This window comes from Podarcis bocagei, assembly GCF_964188305.1.
Source record: "Podarcis bocagei genome assembly, chromosome: 3".
Classification (NCBI taxonomy): Eukaryota; Metazoa; Chordata; class Lepidosauria; order Squamata; family Lacertidae; genus Podarcis; species Podarcis bocagei.
In genome coordinates this window covers 50353515-50374671 of record NC_138127.1, presented here as the reverse complement: position 1 = coordinate 50374671, position 21157 = coordinate 50353515, and positions in this window count along the sequence as shown.

Sequence of the window (21157 nt, the reverse complement as noted above, 5' to 3'; positions counted from 1 at the left end):
TAAAAGTCACTGAAAAGGAAAACTGCAGGAGACTGGCTGATTATTGAACTTTTAAAATACCCTAGTAAGATATTGAACATTTTTTCACCTAATGTAAGTGGAGTGCTTTCTTTCAGATGACCTCTTTGATATGATAAGGAATGCTCTAATAACTTGTGCATTAAAATAAGGCCAATAAATACCCCCCAGTGTAGCCTGAGACTAGCTAATGGATGTCACTGGTAGAGACTGATGTAAAAATCTTGCTGAAGGGAAAGAAGACAAGACTGAGGTAAAAATAAAAAGTGAGGGATGGATGACTTGGATGTTCAAATAAGGCCAAGAAATGGCTTCAAGTGTAGCCTGAGCCTAGTTACTTTTTGTCACTGGTAGAAACTATTGTAGAAAAAGAAATCTTTGCAAAGGGAAAGAAGACCAGATTGAGATAAGTGGGGCTGGTGAGAGACAGAGAGACCTAACCTCCAAGAACTGTAACAGGAATTGTTGATTTAATTAAAAAGTAATTATTTGCTGCCTGTTTGAGAGGGGAAAATCAAATTTCAGTGGTACTTAACCCACAAGCACATAAACTGTGTTTACTTTCATTTCAGTATGCATAAATGTATTTGTGAGAACAGAATTGTATGACCAATATTTACCAATATTGAAGTGTTTCTGAAGAATAAGGAAACAGAAGGAGTAAGGCACTGCCATTCTGAAAGAAGGTAAATCACACATTGATAAAATAATTATTTACCAAGAACACAAATTTATGCTACCCTCAGAGATTATTCTGAAATTATTTTATTCAGATATTCAATACAATCTTTTCCAAACGTGTTGTAAACTTTCCTGTGAAACTTTTTGAATGAAAGAGCAGTATATAAAAGTTATCCTAGTAAATAAATAAATTTATTTCCATTGTCATATAATCCAGTGATTATAGTGACCAAAATCTGAGGCTTTTGGTTGGTACATAGGTTGATTTCTATGTTCAACAAGTTAGTATTTCAATAGCAGTGAAGGGGAGTGCAAGGTGGACTAGACAGATATGTTCTTATTTTACTGCTGTGCTAAAGGAAGATGGCATTTAAATCAAATATATTGATTGAATGCTGCACATAGCCTGGTTAAATTCTTATGAAGTCAGTGGGATTTAAGCAACCTAACAAAGTTCAAGATTGCAACCATTGGCCTCAATCCAGCAAGGGGCACAATATTAGTAATAATAGTAGCAGCAGCAAGCAGCAGCAGTGATTTACAATACTGTATAAAAAGAGGTTTTGTGTAACCCTGCAGAAATTGCTAGACTACATCTCCCATAATCCTGGCTGGGGTGATGCTGGCTGGGGAAGATGGGAGCTTTGGCCCAACGTATTTTAGGGATGTACATAGATGACCTCACTACAATAAAGTTGCTGCTGCCTGCAGATTAGGAATGGGTGGAGCTATCATAGAATCTTAGAGTTGGAAGGGACCCAAGGATCATCTAGTCCAGCCCCCTGCGATGCAGGAATCTCAGCTAAAGCATCCATGACAGATCAATTTTGGTTCTTTCAATTTCTCATTTTCCCAAACTTAAATCCTATTCTCCACATTTCTGAAAGAATTTGTAAACTTTCTTTTTTTTAATCCTCATGAAAATTCTCCACCGTTTTAGTGTTTCTTCTAAGGAACACATTTTTGTATGCAGTTATTTTGTGTGACTAGTCCTGTATGTTCCTGACTTTCCTGCAACAGACCTGCATGATCTCTGTCCCAAGACATTTGCCTTGGTAAATAATACATAGTTCTTAGCTTTGACATTGTTACCGATCTATTGATTTTGGCTTGGTACCCTGGGTCAGTGACTAATCTTTTGGCTTGTGTGTTCCTTCCTTGACCAAAGCCCAGCTGTAGGCTGCTTTGGCAGATTCCCAACTCTTCCACTTACAATTTTCATTTTCTCGGGGCCAATCCAGATGATACTTTAAATGTGTGAATGTATTTAGCAGTTCTCTCTCTCCCCCCCCCCCATCTTTGAAAACAACAGCAGCTATTCACCCCAGGAAGTGAATAGCAGGAGGAGGAGGGCCATTTCCATCCAGATCATGGTGTAAGTATCAACCCACTTCCAGTCCTGATCCTTGTCCCCTCTGCTGTTACTTTTCCATAAAAAACAACAACAGCCCTGCAGTATGTTAAATATTTGAGTGCATTCAATGTATTGTTATGGGTTTGGGGCGGAGGAAGTGCCAAGACCCTTCTAACGCCTTGATCCAGCATGTGTTAAAAAAATAGTAGCTGGGTTATATTCCTGGTGAGGTAATCGCCTGGGAGATGGACCATTAAAAGTCAGAAAGGAAATGGATCTGTGCAAGACAGAAAATAGGTGGGGGGGCCTCCCCAAACTCGAGGATAATAGGAAAAAGCCGAGAACAGAGAGTTTCAGTGGTGTGAGCTAAAAGCAAAGAAGCAAACTGGAAAGTGAGAGAGAAAGAGTGATGATTGATTTCTGTTTGAATAAAAGGCTGTGGCTATGATGGTGTTTCCTGCTTGGCAGGGGGTTGGACTTGATGGCCCTTGTGGCTCTTCCAACTCTATGATTCTGAGGGAGGCAATGCCTTCTTTGGGTGTTAATGCCATAAATGCCATCATGGGCTCAGGTTGTATATATGCATAAATGAACCATATATCACAGTCTCTGCTGTGCTTCATTTGACATTGGGTTGGTGTGCAATAGTATCATCCAATTTGTTCCTCAGGCTCCCAGTTTCTCCTATAGTTGAATTGCTACACCGGAAACTGACTCAGTTTTAAGCATACTTGCAAATCATCTCATATTGGAAATGGATGCCAGATGACCTTTACTGACCCAAGCCTGCTGCTGGTCTCTGGCTCACATCCAGTTGGGCTATTGGCCATCTCTTGACATCCCGTAACTAATACAAGAATTTGCTGTATCACAGTTCTCAAAAACACTGCACTTGGTTCTTAATTTGTACAAAATGTTTTTTGTGCTGATGTATTCCTGATTTCTACCGCCATGCCAGTGCTTTCTGTCAATGCTATCTCCGGTGCAGATTTCCTAGTCTCAGGTAGGTGCGAACATTGCAATATGTAAAACAAGAATAAATCTGAAACTGTTATGAATATTCAATGAACATGTGCAGGAGACTAAGAAAGATACAAATCTGGTGTGTGAATGGGGACATGGGTTAGTATATGAAAAGCAGGCAGCATAAATATATGGTTCAGGCATTTTAAATATGAACTAAAGGGAAATTGGTCTTTGTTCATTATTTTTCTTCATTAAATAGCAAATCAAGCACATTTTAAGCAGGCATATATTTTCCAAGAAAGTAAAATTGCCTATTCCATTATAACATGATCCAGATGTTGAGATTCCAGATGACACTTTGAAAACATCCTTGAGACCAGTCTCTTTGAAGAATCTGAACATAGCAAACTTCTACATAGTGAGAATTTTACCTCTCCATATAGGTCAGTGAGACATCTTAAGGATCCAAATTCTCAATTATCAGTTTCTAAGCATTTGTAACTAAGTAAGAGATATACCAAATGCCTGGTAAATGTGCTGTGGTAGGGTGGAATTTAAACACTTAGAGTTCCATTGAAGTTGAAGTGCCAATTTGCTACTAGATCACAGTAAGGATAATGGTTTCTACTTCTATTATTTTCCTTACAAAAAAAACAGTGACATCTTTTTTCCCCCTTCATGGCACAATAAAATGTATGAGGGAAATCACTTGTTAAGCCTACCTAGGAAAGTAATGAGGACTTCACGTTGAGCTAATTTGTCAGCAGCTTAGTCCAACAAACCTGCACTGTGGTATATGCAGCTTATTAAATAGGTATTTCCCAGCAGAAAAAGGAAATGTAGAAAGATTCTTTGTGTGAGGTGAGGAGTCATTTCACAACAAAGTCTGCTGGAACTTCAGAAGATGATTTTGTCAGGAAGATTTAACAGAACAAAATAAGGATTAACATAAATCACTAGCATGGTTTTAGCATAAAGCCTTGTTCCAGCAAGATTTTATCAATATTACACTATTGGCACAATTGCTTTGGGGACGTTTTCATGTTGGATTGATCATTTGATAACCCTTATGCAACAGGTGGTGCTACAACTTTCATCCATAAAAGAGGAACCAGATAGCTATATAGAATAAAAAATAGACTATATTTGGTTTTGGATAGAGGTGGCCAATTTCACTATCCAGAAACTTTATAAACATGCACTTATTCTGGCTGAATGAGGTATTCCTTTAGGTAAAGATTCACCTCTTCTGCTATACTTCTGGTTTGGTGGAACTGTGGTAACATTTAATTAATGGGCATTTTGCTGCTGCTACTTTTGTTATAAATTATATGGAAATAATGGGTATTTTTAAAATCTTCTGATTGTAAACCATCCTGAAGGCTTTTGACAAAAGACATTATATATGCATTTATCTATCAATCAGTCAGTCAGTCAGTCAATCAATCAATCAATCAATATTAAGCTGAAAACAAAGTTCCCCCATCAAACCATTCGAATGCACCTTCTTTATTATTCCTTGGGATTCATGTCGGGTGAGGTCTTTAACCATGAAGTACCATTCCCTGGTCACCTGCCATGTTCTCACTTCTTTTATTGCTCACAATTCACTATTCCAAGAGTGGAAAATAGCTGTTTCCCCCTCCCAGTTTAATGACCTCATCTTTCGAACTTTTGGAAACCAAAATGGCGTCCTGAGAAAGACTGTTTGTTTTTAAGCTCTGTGATTGGAAAAGTCTCAGAAAAAGGCAGCTGAAATGACCAAGGGGATGGAGCAATTCCCCTGTGAGAAAAGGCTGCAGCATTTGGGACTTTTTAGTTCAGAAAAAAAGGCAAGTAAAGAAGAGACATGATAGTTTTTGGGTTTTTTGCTTGGCATAGAGAAAGTACATAAGGGAAACATCTTTCTCCTTCTCCTATAACGCTAGAACTCAAGAACACCCCATGTAGCTGAATGTTGGTATGCAGAGGAAGAAGTGATGGTCACTAACTTTGACTTAAAATGGACTAATTTATGAAAGGTAAGGCTATCAATGTCTACTAGCCAGGATGATTCTGCTCTGTTTCCATGGTTGCAGGTGGTATGCATCTGAACACCAGTTTCTGGAAAGCACAGGAATGGAGGGTGATCTTGTGTCTGGTTCCTGCTTTTCTGTTTTCCACAGGCATCTGGTTGGTCACTGTGAGAACAGGATGCTGGACAAGATGGGCCACTGCCCTGATACAGCAGACCCTTCTTATGTTCTTATGTGCCTGCTCCCCACCCTCCAGTTAAAACCTTCACCTGTTTCTTTGAATGTCTGGAGAGGGCTATTCTGTAATTTGATTTTAGTTTTAGTGCTGCATTATTCAAAGTATGCGAAGGAATGAGTTGGTTGTGTGAAGAGAACCTGAGCTTACAGGGTTAAACAGCTCAGAGTGTACGCCCTGCCTACTGTTGGGAGGGGGAGGTTTGTCATTTCCCAGATCCTCAAGCCTTTGTTCTCTCTCAAGGATGTTCTGGCTGGCCCCAGTGGGTCAGAGGGGGTTCCTGAAGTAGTGCTGCGTCGATCAGCTCGGACGACCAAGGGGAAACCTCCTGAAAGGTTTACCATCACTAGCGTGTGGGTCGGAATGGCACAGTGTGAACCCGAGAGTTTTGAGGATGTTCAGAAACTGCCTCAGGAAGAAGCCAGAAAATGGCATGAGATGATGCAGAAGGAGATGAACTCAATGGAGTCTCTAGGTGTGTTCTCCCTCACAAAGTTGCCGGTGGGCAAACTGGCCGTGGGCAGCCGCTGGGTTTACCGTCTTAAGCCCACAGCGACTGGAGAACTGCAGTATAAGGCCAGATTAGTGGCGAGAGGATTCACGCAGCGCAGGGGGTTGCATTATACGGAAGTTTATGCTCCCACCTCTAGGAGTGAATCTCTACGCTTGGTCTTGGCCGTAGCTGCACAAAGAGGTTTGCTGGTGCATCACTTTGATGTGGATGTTGCTTACTTGAACTCAGACCTCCAGGAGGATTTGTACATGCTTCCTCCTCCAGGGTTTGAGGGCAATGAGCAAGGTACTGTGTGGAAACTTCACAAGTCAATTTACGGCCTGAAGCAATCGGCCAGGAATTGGAACTTGTGCCTGAATGAAGCTTTGGAGAAGCTAGGTTTCAGGAAGAGTCTTGCTGACAGTTGCCTGTTCCTTAGAGGATCAGGAGACTCACAGGAACTGGTGTTATTTTACGTTGATGACATCATCCATGTTGGAAAGGCAGACAAACGGGTGCAGAAGTTTGCCAAAGAGCTTGGGAAACGGTTTCAGCTCAAGAACCTGGGTGCAGTAAAGATCTACCTAGGCGTCCAGATAGCGAGAACTGAGGATGGTAGCTTCTTGTTCAGTCAGAAAGGCAAGATTGAGCAGTTGCTTGAGAAGTTCAGAATGTCCGATTGTGCAGGGGTTCGGACACCCATGGAGACGAACTTCGTGAAAGATAGCCAGCAAGCAGAAAGTGCTGAGTTCGAGAATGCTGAGCTCTTTCAGTCAGCTCTAAGTAGTCTGTTGTATCTGTCCCAATGGAGCAGACCAGACATTGCCTTTGCTACCAATCTGCTAAGTAGGGAAGTGTCAAAGCCCAGTGTGAGTGCTTGGCACGGTATCAAGCGGGTACTGCGCTACCTGCAGCATACCAAAGACTTCTGTCTTAAGCTGCCAGCTGAAGGTGAGGCGAAGCTCACATGCTATGCGGACAGTGACTGGGCGAATTTGCAGGACCGCAAGTCTGTGTCTGGGTTGGTGGTAAAGTTTGGGAAGTCATTAGTTGGGTGGAAGTCCCGGAAGCAAAGTCTCATTGCGCTGTCTTCTACTGAGGCTGAATTCAGTGCACTGTCAGATTTGTGCCGGGAACTAGAGTTCTATAGATGCTTGGTGCAAGAGATCTATGGGGATTGTAGCTTGCCCATCACGGTTTGGGAGGACAATCAACCTTGTTTGAAATTGGCTGAATCTGCACAATTTAAGGCCAGAACCAAGCATCTGGACATACGTTTCCAAAATGTGTGTCAGAGTGTTCAGTCAGGTTTGATTCGGCTGAAGTATTGTGCCAGTCACAATAACTTGGCCGATGGATTTACCAAACCTTTAAGCTTCCAGCGTCATGGGGAGTTTTGTGGTGGTTTGGAGTTGGGGGTAAGTTCTGTACTTACTTTCCCCACAGTAGCGCAGGACGAGAGGGGGTGTGAGGAGAACCTGAGCTTACAGGGTTAAACAGCTCAGAGTGTACGCCCTGCCTACTGTTGGGAGGGGGGAGGTTCGTCATTTCCAAGCGCCTCAAGCCTTTGTTCTCTCTCTACTTTCGCTTTTGAGGAGAGAGGACGTGTTTTCACGATGCTGTTCGCTGTGATAGATAATGGATAGTCTGCTGTAAATAAAACTGCTTTTAGCTGCTAAGATCCTGAGTGGACTTTATTTAAGCACACTGAAGCATGCACTGGAGTTTTTTGCAGCTTTCTCTTGCCGCTGTTGATCTCTGCTTTGCTCAGAGCATCAGAATGTGGACTTTGGAATGCAGAGGCCTGGCCGGCAAGAGCTGTGCAGCCGAAGTGGGCCGGACGCCAGGCTTATCTGAGCAATAAATCAATCTGCTTCAGAGGTTGTTCCTGTGTGAATAGGGAAAACCTATATTAGCACCAATGTATAGCCTGTTTCAAACATAAAAAAGAAATATTTGAATAAAATAAACTGAGATTTGTTTGTTTAGAAAAGAAACCCATTTGACCACATGCACATTTAGACTTTTCACTATCCGGTGTGACATCTATTAGCCTTATTGGGGGAGCTTAAACCCCACCTTCTGTGATATTTTAAAGGGCTGTCACAATCTTGGCAGGTGTGAACCATTACTCTGAGCTAGGTTTTAAAGATTATTTACCTGATAAATGGCATCCATCAACTTCCAGCAGTGTAGTCAACTATTCAAATAATTGCATGAGTTCAGAGGAGAAAATGTAATCCTTCCCTGCATATAGCCACATCCACTTCAATGGATAAATTTAATCATTAAGAAGGCATAAGGCAGAACTTCAGAAATGTTGCCTGATGCTAAATGTCTGCAAATGAGATCTCTTCTGAGCACCATGATATGATTTTATGCTCAGATTGCAAATATACTTAATGCAGCCTATAAATCGTTTTGGTAAATTGATTGTGATAGTTTGCTATTTTTCTCCAGTTTGAAAAGTAAAGTGGGCAGGAGAAGTGACTTAAAAAAAAAAAAAAACATCTCTGCCAACAGCTTTCAGGTATTCGCCTGCAATTCAAAGGGGTCTTGTGTTCAGAAGAAAATAGATGCATTTCTTTCATTGTTATTTGATAAAGTCAGCAAATGAGTTGGCACTAGAAATGCTGTATTGTATTGGAATTCAATCCACTAGAAGCAGTGGGGTGAAAGTTCTGCTCTCAAATCTTACATAACGAATTCTTGAACTGATATCTTGAAAGAGGTTAACTACAGCTGAGAACCAATAGTCAGTGCAAGAACAGTTTTATGGGAACCTGGGGGAAAGATCACTGGGGTGTCTGCCCTTGCCACCCCCATATCTGACTAACAGATGAAGCCTAGCATTATGAATCTCTATAGAAACTTATATATTGTATTTTAATGCTAGATTTACAAGACAAGAGCTACACAATTAGTTGTATGTTTCTGTCCTTAAAAAGCCTGGGGCCAAATGAAGAAAGCACAAAGAACAAGGACAATTGTACTGGGTGGGGAGGCAGGAAGGGACTTTACAAAATTCCGAAGTATGCTTCTCAACAATATAGCTGGACAAATTTAATTTCTGAGCCTGGCAAATGCAGTCTATTTTGTGTCAGAAAATATACACAGGACCTCTCTCTGTTACGATTTTTCAGATTGTGATGGAAAGTACTCTGAGAACCTTGCGGCCTCTGTGAAGCTTTCATCTAGACATCTAAACACCTTGCAGTGCCTCTCACAGTGCTCTTCCTTAAAAAGTGGGATGGGAAAGTTCTAATTTCCCCTTTAATTAAAATGTACTAAACAAAGCCAGTTCTGTGTCCTACCAGGCATCACTCTGATGATTTGTGCTAGCAGTTTATAATCTGAGTCACTTGCTTCCAGGGACAAGAGTCCCTAAAACTGACTTCACTCTTCCCCAACCAGATTTCACACTGTTGCCTTTTCCCTGCAATCTAAAACTTACCTTTTAAAAACAGTAGGTGCAGCTGCAAATGGGTTAGATAAATCTATAAGACCTCTTTGAGAATGCCTACTGGATGCATGGCTCTGTATAGTCAATGTACTTCAGCATCAAGCTAAAGTTTTAATAAGCTCCCAGCAGTCTAGGATTTCCATTTGTTACATCCCCAAAGCATTTAGAATGTTGTCACCTACAGATAAAAATAATTGCTGTTATTAGCTGATATGTAGCCCTCTCCCTCTGCTGATAAAAAGGAACTTAATAGCTCAATTTACGATGAAATACAATGTTCTGGGGGGGGACTTATTTGGTAGATTAATTGGTTGTTTTTTAGGTAACACCACTACCTACATAAAAATGCAAAAAGCCCAGTGGCAGGAAAGATAGAAGAACATGGCAAAGGTTTTGAAAAGTAGATCAGTATTTGATCTATACTGGCGTGAATTGAAACGGTTGATATTGGAAAATCTGCCAAATTTTGTATATTTACGAACATTTGTTTCAGCACTCAATCAAAGCTTTATGATGCAGTACAGCTTGGAATGGGGCTCCACCCCTCCTGAAGAATCAAGTGAGCAGTTTGCTGGTGCTCCTGGATTTAGCATTATCCCTGCCTAGGTGTCTTAGTATAGCTAGGTGCATTTTCTACCAGCTTTGACAGGCTTTCAAGCTGTGGCCTTACTTGGAGTTTTGGAGCCCTTCCAGCACAATCACCTACTAGGCGATTCTAGCTGCGATGTTGTCTCTTCCCCTTTTATTTTCCCTCTTGTCAGCAACCATACTGAAGCCTGACCCAGTGATTGAGAGCAGCTTAAATGTGTTGCAGAATTTCCTCTGCTTGTCTTACACACTGAACTCTCACATCAAGAACAATACTCCCCGTCTCCCTGGGTTTACTTGGAACCCTGCTGTGCCCAAATGAAAAATGCTAATTGCATTTTCTTTTTCATTTTTAGTAGAACTTAGTTTCATTGCAGGGGTGCTCTATCCTTCTCCTCACATCCTGAAATCAAAGATGTGACAATCTGGACCACTCTGGTGTGGCTGTTGTGCATATACGGAACCTATAAGCACCTGCGCTTCCCACATGGAATAAGTTAAGAGGAGACAGAGTGTGATGTGCATAAATTACTGCACCATCATTTCATTTAAAGTTAATGTAAAAGTTTGGCCTGACAATGATACTGAACTCACAAGGGGAAGGAAAGCTAAAAAATAATAATATGTATATTGACTTCTTTATTAACAACTATGAAATCAGCAACACAGAATTTGTTTGGATTAACCAGTTTAGGAGAGAATAATTTCAATTGGAACGAAACCAACATTTTCTTTGTGCATCTCCAGCAACAAAGCATCTCCCCGAAACAATGTTATTTGTTTATTTAAATTATTTATATATTGTGTACATTAATAACAAAAAACAAACAAACAAGTATAAGAATAAACATTCTCCATAAAGCCAAACACAACATTAAAATGAAAATCTTGAAGTTCTTGAAGTCTTGGCTTCTATTGTAAGATTTTTTTAAAAAAAAATATGGGTGGCTTTTTAATATTAGTGTAAACCACTGAGAGATTGTCCTTGAAAACAAAATATAAATGATTGAAAATAATAAATGAAATAAGAAAAATATTGACTCATTGGTGTAATCCTGTTTACTGATGGCTACAAGATTGGAGGTGTTTTTGTTAATGGATTGGCCCAACTTTCTTTCCTGTACTCTTATGACTGCAGATATCCTACTAGGCACATATAATGTGATGAGCAGGGACAGCAATTGTGAAGAATGTAATTTTCTTCTGATTACTAAAGTGTGCCCCCATGAATGACTGTACTTCCATCATGGCACACAATTCTGTTTCAACAGTAGGCTGCCTCTGACGTCTTGCCTAAGACTCCTTTACAAAGGAAATGAAATATGAAAATGAAGGTGGACTCCTATTTTCATGCAATTATCTGCTTACTAGGTAGTGCTTACAAATTCGAAGTGCGCATGAAAAAGAGAGGGAAAATTGAAGAGGAGACAGAATTGGTCAATTTATCTTTGTAAAGGTACAATTTACAATATCATTTAAAAATATGAAATTAAATCATGTGGGATTCCGGTTGCTAATGTTCAGTGGGCTTTGAATGTAGTCTAATTCACCGATGCCTTGAATCAGACCAGAAGAAATGCTGCCTGGAACCACAGTTATTTAATACACCTTCTACCTTATTCCGCCATGTTTGTATTAAATGAGTCTGTAAGAATTTTCCCCCTATATTACTGCTATGCACTATCAACAATGCAGCTTGGTAAAAAGTTTTCCAGGATTCAGTGGAATAAGACCAATTTATGCCACAATCATAGAGCAAAATCTAGATCAGTGAATTTTCAGAAGAAGAAAAGAGATGCTTCTGCGGCTATTAACCTTTTGAGGATGTTAAAATTGATGAGCTGCTGGAATGTGTCAGGTTGGTTCCTTGAAGATTAATACTGAGTGAAGGTCACGGCAGGCAAAGCTGGCAAAACATTAAAAGATAATAATTCAGGTAAGTCTCTTAAGATTAAAACAATCTTCGGTTTAAAAGCTTTCTAAAAGCTGGGGTGACTTACTCTGGCTCAATGGAACCATTTGAAATGGAACTGCACTACCAATCAATGGGAATAAATCCTACTAGGTTCCTGAAAAGACAGACCACCAAAGTACACGGGGTCTGTTGCTGTGCTGCCAACTCTGTGACACTAAGATCTGCTGGAGACTTTTATTTAATATGGTTTAATAAACAAAAATGGAAGACTGGAAGAAAACCCAGCTGCTGCCATGATCACCCCCTGAGGCGGACTTTGGTACTATGGCATCCTGAGCTAGGCCAAAAATTGGCACCTACTCCCACCCCTCGTGCAGTGCCAGGCTTTGGGAAGGAGGCATGAGGGCTTTGGCAGGGTCCTAGAGCCCTATTACCTCCTTCCCAAAGCTGAAGAAGCACTACCTAGGATTCAGGAAGGAGGAGGAGGGACTCTAGGACCCTGTCAGACGCTTCATGCCTCCTTCCTGTAGTCAGGCAAGTGCTAACCTCTGCTCAGCGCCCAGTACGAGGGTACAGGTTTGCTGCCCTAAAATTACCTCTGCAATACAACAAAACCAAAGCACCAAACCGGCTTGCAAATATAAAGGACAATTTTACTTAGTTAAGCAAATGAAAGTGCAACGTGCATATCATACTGTACTCCTGTACTCCGGATGTTAAGCAGGTTTTGCAACAGCTTCATCAGTCCATAATACTATACACTCAACATGATACACCAAGAATATAAGATCATCACAGGCACTTGCTGTACAGGTCTTCTGATCTATTGTATTACTTTCGCCGTGGGACGGTGAAGAGGTGCCCGTCTGCAACTACTACTTACGTATGACCCCTGCCTCTACATATGGCCATGTGAAGAACCCTTTCTTGCAACCATTCCCACTTACAGGACTTTGCACTTCCAGTAGATAACTAACTATAGAACGATTTGCTTGTTTCAACTGTGCTATGACACTATTACTATATACATTATTGGCAGAGTTGTTCCACTAGTTGACTGTATAAGTATCTCCAGGCTTTGATATGCACGTTGCACTTTAATTTGCTGATAATTTGCTGAACTAAGTAAAATTGTCCTTTATATTTGCAAGCCGGTTTGGTGTTTTGGTTTTGTTGTATTGCAATTGTTATAACACCTGATACGGTACTTTTTTTGTATACCTAAAATTACCTCTGTCACCCCTACCGCTAAAACGGTGTAAACTATTTCTCTTTGGGCTCCATTAGTGCATTTCATGTTCCCCCTTCCTCAAAGTGGCCAACAATGAAATGGGGCAAAATGAACCAACCCTTATAATAATGCTGTTTGTCTCGGCTTGTGGTGATCATACAGGCCTGTCCATTGAACCTGGTTCCTGTTATTATCCTAGAGTCTAGACCAATGGTTCTCAATTAGCTAAGTACTGCAGACCTGTTTTTCAAAAGCCAAACCATAAATCCCCTACTTTTGAAAACTATGATAGCTCTTTGGTAGTTTTTGTTATGAGAATAGTGTCATGCATGGACCCCTGGGGTCTGCAGACCACCAATTGGGAACCACTGCCCTGAACTTTTGGTTAGATCTCCTGCCTCCCAGAGTGTCCTTAGGCTCTTCTGCCCCAGAACAAGACATGAGGACCCAGACTACCTAACAAAATGGCTGAAAACCTCTGTATGTGCAGAATATGTCAAGTCTCTGCACATGCTCAGATCTTTGACATGTGCATTGAGTAAAATGCACCCACACATTCCTCATTTGTTATAGTTTGGTGTCGGTCTATAGCAGGCATATGTAAACTTGGCTCTCCTGATGTTTTGAGTCTACAACTCCCATCATCCCTAGCTAACAGGACCAGTGGTCAGGGATGATGGGAGTTGTAGTCCCAAAACATCTGGAGGGCCGAGTTTGCCTATGTCTGGTCTATAGCGTACACACAGAGACTGCAACTGCTCTCTGTTCCTTCCTTATCAAATGACTGCTGTGAAAAACCAGCCTGTGTACACACACACACACACACACACACACACACACACTTCCACCATTTGACTGTACAGTTCTGACAAATCATGAATGATATCCCAAGGATTTCATTTCAATGTTTAGCTTAAGATGTGTGAGGGGTGAATTCATAAGCAGTTATGGGAGGCGTTGTGTTTGATGTGGAATTTATCATTCCAGTCTCACTGGGCTTTGATCCTACATTCTGCTGGCTGGTTCAGGGGAAATCATTTTGCCTGTCTCCACATAAAATGTACATGTGCTGCCTACACTGTAGCTACAAGCAATCCCATCTTCTTATTAACTTTGGGTGATGTAAGCAAAGGGCTTCATTAAGATCCTATCATGTCTCCCCCTAGTTTCTTTTCCCGCTAAAGCTGTGATGTTTCCACATCACAAAGCAAGTGCTCCAACCACTTCATTATTTTGCTTGAAGAGCAAAACTACGCATTCACCAAAATCATGTGGTAGAATTATTTCCTTACTGTATAACATCAAATATATGGGAGGTGTGTTTTAAGGATGGTATATTTATTTTTAAAATAATCTCTTCTGCATATACAAAATAACATATAAGGGCAGAACCTATCCCTCATCTGCCTAATGTTTATTATCTATTAATTTAAATGTTGGGGTTCTTTAAAAATAAATAAATAAATACCACTTACCTGTAGTGTAAAGTGGGAAATTGCAGAAAGATGCTGTCACATGATTTTGCTAAAGAGCTGCATCCAACCATAGTCTCTTAGACATCAGGTAACACTGCATAAAACAAAATACTGTATTACTTACACACACACACACACACACACACACACACACACACACACACACACACACATTATTCTATCGCAAGAAACATGAGGAAAAGGGTAAACAGCAGCTATTTGTATTTTGGCTAATTGTGGCATAATTTCCCTGTAACACACTTCATCATTTTTATGGCTACATTTAATCAATATTATTTAAATTAATAATATCTCTTTTACATAAGAAAGATAAAACGAGTTCTGTGAGGCAAGGAGGCTTTTCAAACTTATGGGCTGCGATAGGACAATGGGGGTGGGAGCAGAGGGTGTGGAACCAATCGTAGAATGGGCAGACATTGTGTAAACTCCTTTACTGTGGAAGTACATATAGCTCTTCAGATCCTACCCAATGTCTTGTTGGACAGAAATGCACTGATTGTGTGTGTGTGTGTGTGTGTGTGTGTGTGTGTATAGAATCTAAGAGAAAAAGAGGGAAATCTCAAGTAACTGAAGGGTACCTATTTTAATTGCATGCCATTTGTTATATTTCCTTCAGGTGGTTTTAGTAATAAAAGGATTAGTGCGGCTAAGTTTTCCCCCATTAAAGTCTCTGGTTAATTAATATATTATCTTAGTATTAATGATCTGGCAATTTTTGACAAGTGAAAGGCATGATGGTTACTAACCGTTACCTTTTATGATAATCTTTAATAGTAATGTGTTCATGCATCCATAAGTGTCACAGCAATCACCTGCCGAAGGAGGTGGAATTAGAATAATAGAATCAGAGTTGTAGAGTTGGAAGGCACCTTGAGGGCCATCGTCCAATCTCCTTCAATGCAGGAATCTCAACTACAGCATCCATTAGAAAAAGGGATTTAGAGAAGAAAACAGACAATTTGGTGTTCTAAATTTAGAAGGGTGGCAAAGTCAGATATATCGGAAAGGGTCCATACCTGCCTCTAGCTAACATTCTCCAGCAGGATGGGTGTTACTGCTTTCTCACCATAATGTGCCCAGCCATTCCTTTTACAGATTGTGGACAGGCACAGATGTGTATGTAGACCCACACAAAATAGTAAACCAAGAAGCTTGGCTTGATAATCTATACTGTGCACGCAGCCCAATCACTTCTGCTTCACTCCTTCCTTTTGCATGAGTGAGTATATGAGCCAGGAAGAAGAGAGCTTAGTATGATATCCAAATACACGATCATGGATTGTTTCGCCTTTACAAGCCAAGATATGTAAACCAACATCAAAACTTGGTTATAGGCTGGCTAGTAGTCCTGGTATGTTAGATAGACACAAACAACAATCCTGGTCTCAGAAGGAATGCTAAACTCTCTGTTTCCTGATTTGCCTACCTGAGTGAAGCTGGAGGGATTGGCTGTGTGCACCAGCATACAGCTTGCGCACAGTATGATTTATTAACTCAAGGTCTTTAGCTTATTATTACGTGCAAATGCAGCAGTGGTGTACTGCAGTCAGAGGCACAGCAAAAAAAAATCTTAAATAGAATGTACACTATGTTAATATGCTCTTTAATTTACAGCCTACAGGGCAACAATTTTATTTAAATAATTATCCTGGAACATTGACTCATTTCCCTGCACTCTTGCACTCCTGTTCTTTCCCTTTCCAGCTAGCTCATTATAATTTCATAGATGCCCTTTGATGTATGAGCTAGAATTAAAGGGAGTAGATACGGAAAACTTCAAAGAGGAAGAGCATACCCTGCCCCATAACCCAAAGTGCCCTGTCTGCTGATCCTCAGCCGCTAGTCTTGTCATCTTGGATGTTCCATGGAGAAAGACACATGGGGATTCACAATAATACTAAATCAGAAGTGTACAAAACCTACAGGCAGTATAGCTTGAAGCAGGTCTCATTTCAGAAGCCGATGGTAGATATCTGAAATCAGGAGCCTAGCAGCAAAAACAGCAACGTGTGAGTTGGAGAGAACAGTCAGCTGAAACGAAGGCTAACAATGCTGGGTAGAGAATATAGCAGAAATAAATTATGGTAGGGTCTGATGCAGGGTTAATGGAAAGGCAGAGGAGGGGATTAAGTGGCTGACAAAAAAGGACAAGTGGGATTAACCTGCAACAAAATGCTGCAAGGTGGACCACTCATTCATTGTTTCATAATACCACATTCTATCACACCATCATCTAATGTTCTGTAGTCCCTGAGCAAGTGCAGTCCTCAATGAGTTGTTTTAGTGGTTTACCTGAGCATGCTGATATTTCATATTTATTTCTCAGTAACCCATTTTTTGCTATATAGCCATGATAGCCCAACATTTGTGTTCAATATCAGCCTAGATCAGATACAAAGAACATGTGATCCTCTAGATATTGCTGGACTACAAGTTCCATCATTCCTGGCCATTGGTCAAGCTGATGCTGGCTGAGGCCAATGAGAATTAAGAGTCCCGTCTGGAGGCCACAGGTTCCCCCATCCCTGGGATAGATGAAGGGAGTTGCTACTGAGCTGTGGTTAAAAGATAGTTCCAGAGAGAAACAAAGATTTGTGGGAGAATTTTATAAAGCAGCCAAGGCTTCTAAGCTCTTTCTGTCTAAGATCTCAGCTGTACAAATCAGATGCCAATCAATGAAATTAATGAAATATTTAAATCCTTTTTGAGAGCTGAAAAGCACAACATAAAATCATAACAATGGAGGAAAAAGAGGAGGTGCAGCACTGAAGGAATGTTGGCAGAAGACCTGCCAGGGATAGAATGCAAGTTAGCAGATGAAAGGTTGTGGTATAATCAAGGCATAATTATTAACTCATCACTTTGCAGCCACAGGTCTGCTGGTGGTGAAATGCGCCAGTGCTCAACAATGAACAAATATATGAACTGCCATTGGTAGAAAATTTGCAGTTGAGAGAGGTTTCTGCTTGCATGCTTGGAGATGTTGATATTTCCACAACAGAAGCATTTCAGGGAAGACACCTGGATTCAATGGAAGAAATTAGAGCTACCTACACTACAGAAACTGGTTTAATTTTCTCTCTCTTTAGGTACCCTTGGAAACTATAGAATCATAGAATTGCAGAGTTGGAAGCGTCCCTGGGGGTCATCTTGTCCAACCTCCTGCAATAAAGGAATCTCAACTAAACATCCATGACAGGTGGCCATCCAATCTCTGCTTAAAAACCTCTAATGAAGGAGAACCCACAACCTCCCAAGGGAGTCTGTTCCACTGTCAAATAGCTCTTACTGTCAGAAAGTTCTTCCTGATGTCTAGTTAGAATCTCCTTTCTTGTAACTTGAAGCCATTAGTTCGAGTCCTACCATCCAGAGCAGGAGAAAAAAAGCTTGCTCTTATTCTCTTATTTCCCCTTATTCTCAGCATCTTCACCAAAATATACTTTCCATAATTCTTTGCAGGGAGCTATGACATTTCTGGTATTTAAGTTGATAGTTAGCTAAGTATACTTCCAGACTTCCTGAGGGAAGATGTATCACAAGTTTTCTGCTTGAGAAAGGGGAAAGACTCGTTTGTTTTCCTTCATCAGGAAGCCGTTCATTTTTTGTTCTTTGTGCAGAAAATTCTTTTGAATCTGCTGAGCGAAGCTTTGCTGCTTGTTCAATTGCCCTTACTCATTTGAATAGGACTGGCCCAAAGATGAAAGTACTGCTATTTTGAGATCCATGATCAAGGAAGGAAGGAAGAAAGAAGTTCCCCCACCACTTGTTACCCTGCTGCTTTTGTGTATGGCCTCTACAGGGAGCTTGGCATAAGAGAGCCCCCCCCACCAGCTAGGACTGAGGTGCATGCTAGTAAATCCTCTTGCATTTGTCACATATAAGCAGGGAACGCTTTTCACTATGGGGCCATGATCCTAACTGGCATTGCCAGTGAACTAAATAATCATTCATCCATGTCTCTGGCTGTTCCTTTCTTTCTCTCATTAAACGTAGGAGCCTGTCTCCTCCTGCTGCTATTGTCCCCGTTTAATTAACTGTCATCCAACTGCACAAAAGGATCTGTCATAATAAAGCTACATTTAAAATTCGCAGGTACTGTTTTAAACATGACAGAGATACAAATGCTAAATTTCATAAATGTAGCAAATTTAAGCAAGATAGTAATCAGAAAGATCAGAATATGCACAAAGGGAGCATCCATGCTTGTAATGAGGCCATAGAATGAAATAGCCCAGTTGTCAATCCAAATATATATTTTTAAAGAAATCCCAATTATAATTAAATGTGGGAGAAAATAATAGACTTTGAAATAATGGGAAATCATGCCATTAAAAAAGGATGCTGCAGAGAATTAGTGTGGTATAATGTTGGACAATGGCTGAAGAGGCCAATCCCAACCCAACCATGATGAAGCTCGCTGGGAGACCATGGACTGATCACTCTCTCTCAGTGTGACCTGTCCCACAGGTATGTTGTTGTGGGGATGACCATGTATGCAGCCACGAGCTGCTTGGAAGAAATGTGATAACGAAACGAAAATAAAGTCCTAGCGACAAAGCACTGTAAACAGACACCAGACAAATACATACAATCAACAGTACTTTTTTCTCCAGTGCCAGCCAAACTGTACTAACCCTTTGAAAATTAAAGAAAAGATATGGTCAAGGAAACTAATCATTGGGTTGCAGTCAATGGTGGCTTTAGCTGATTCCCCTTAGCCACAAAGCCCTCTGTGGCACATTCTGTTCTGTTCCGTCACAACCCTTGAGTCTTAGAATCTTAAGCAGGTAGGGAGATTGGCTAAAATTGGGTATCTAGACAGAGGCGGAGGTAGCTGCTCTGGCACCTGGAGCGGCACACATGCTGTGCACCCAGGGGGCGGGGCTAACTGCCCGTGGGGGGGCTAGCCACCCACGGAGAGCTGAGAGTGTCCCTGGGTGTGTGCCGCGAGCGGCCCAGGGGGGTAACATGAGCGGTGAGCAGCCCAGGGGGCGGCGCAGCAATGTCACCCTCCTCAGGGATGACACCCAGGGCAGACAGCACCTACTGCACCCCCCTAGGACATTCCTCCACCAGTGTATCTAGATCTACACAAGTATGAGTGCTTTCCACTACGTTTAGCAAAAACTATGATTGGCTACAATCAGTTGCATGAACAAACCTGGAAGTACACTTAGAGAGTACATTCAATAAATAAATTCCAGTCATTTGACAACACCCTTTCCAGCTGTGAGCAGAAACTGCCCGTTGAGTCCCTTACATGCTCAGCTCAGGTGAGAGTGGAGCTGTGAGTAGACACCTGTTAATTGCCCCCGCGTATCTGCCATGATTCTGATGTGCTGACCTTACACTGATATGGGCTTCGTGAAATGTGAGCAAACTTGAGAGAAATACTGCTTGTTAAGTCCTGTCAATTGCCACATGTACTTGGGGGTGAATGCCTCAGAGAACCCAGGCTTGGAGGTAATCTAAATGCCACATTGACGATAGCAATAGTGAACCACTGCCCACATACTGTCCCGTTGAAAGGCAATTTATTTCCTTTATTTTTCTTGGTCATTTCCCCCCTACATCAGAAGTTGTTCTATAAAAGTTAATTTACAATCTAGTGTAATTCCAAGGTCCACTGGATTTTCACAGCATTCAGGTATTGCATGATCTCTTGAGACCCACTTTCTGCTTGGTCTGATGATTTTTCCAATGAAAACCTCACAATTGGTCCTTACTAGAACTAATGCCCAAGGACCATGCACAACCAAATAGTCTCCACTACAAATTACTATGTCCAAAAATATTGCTCATTGAGTTGTGCTACAAAAATAATCCCTCATGGCAGGCATTCCAGCCGATCATTTCTGTACATGTGAAGTATATGTGACAGCACAAAGCCCTCTGGAAAGCAATTCTATTACAGTGGCGTAGCGTGGGGGGTGCAGGGGGGGCCAGCCGCACCGGGCGCAACATCTGGGGGGGGTGCGCTCGCAGCTCTCTGCCCCTACCTGGCTCACTCACTCTCTCTCACTGCAGTGCTGGCTGTGCGAATCTGATCCAAGCCGCTGGGTCGCTGCCCACTGTGGAGGGGGTGGGTGCCAGGCGTGCGGTGCGGAGAGAGAGCGAGGGACTATCTGGGGGAGGGACAGTGCAGCGGCCGCCCAGCGCAGCGCTGAGCGCGGGAGAGAACCACACCAGATCAGCCCAGGCAGCAGCAAGAAGAAGCTGGCAGCGGCGGCAGGTTAGGGGTTAGGGGGCGCAAATTACTTGCCTTGCCCCGGGTTAGGGGGCGCAAATTACTTGCCTTGCCCCGGGTGGTGACAACCCACGCTACGCCGCTGTTCTATTAGCAACACTAGCACTTCAGACCATGCATCTCAGCAAATAGATGCATTCTTCAGCAGAGAATAGAAGTTCTGGAGCAATGATCTGTTCCTCACACTTCTTGCCAATTTCATTAAGCATGCCAGCATTTCAGAATATGATAGGCAGATGACAGATCAAGAAATATTTATCCTGCGATTATGAAGGTTTCAAACACTCACCCTTGATGTAATCAGCTAAATGGTTTTTTGACTAAAGAACTAGTTAGCGGCCATTAATCCACAAAATTCCCACCTCTTACCTTTCTCTACCATTTATCCTCTACTTAATTATAGTGTTCTTTAAAACAAATCACTTTTATTGTATGAAGAGCCACTTAACCTTGTC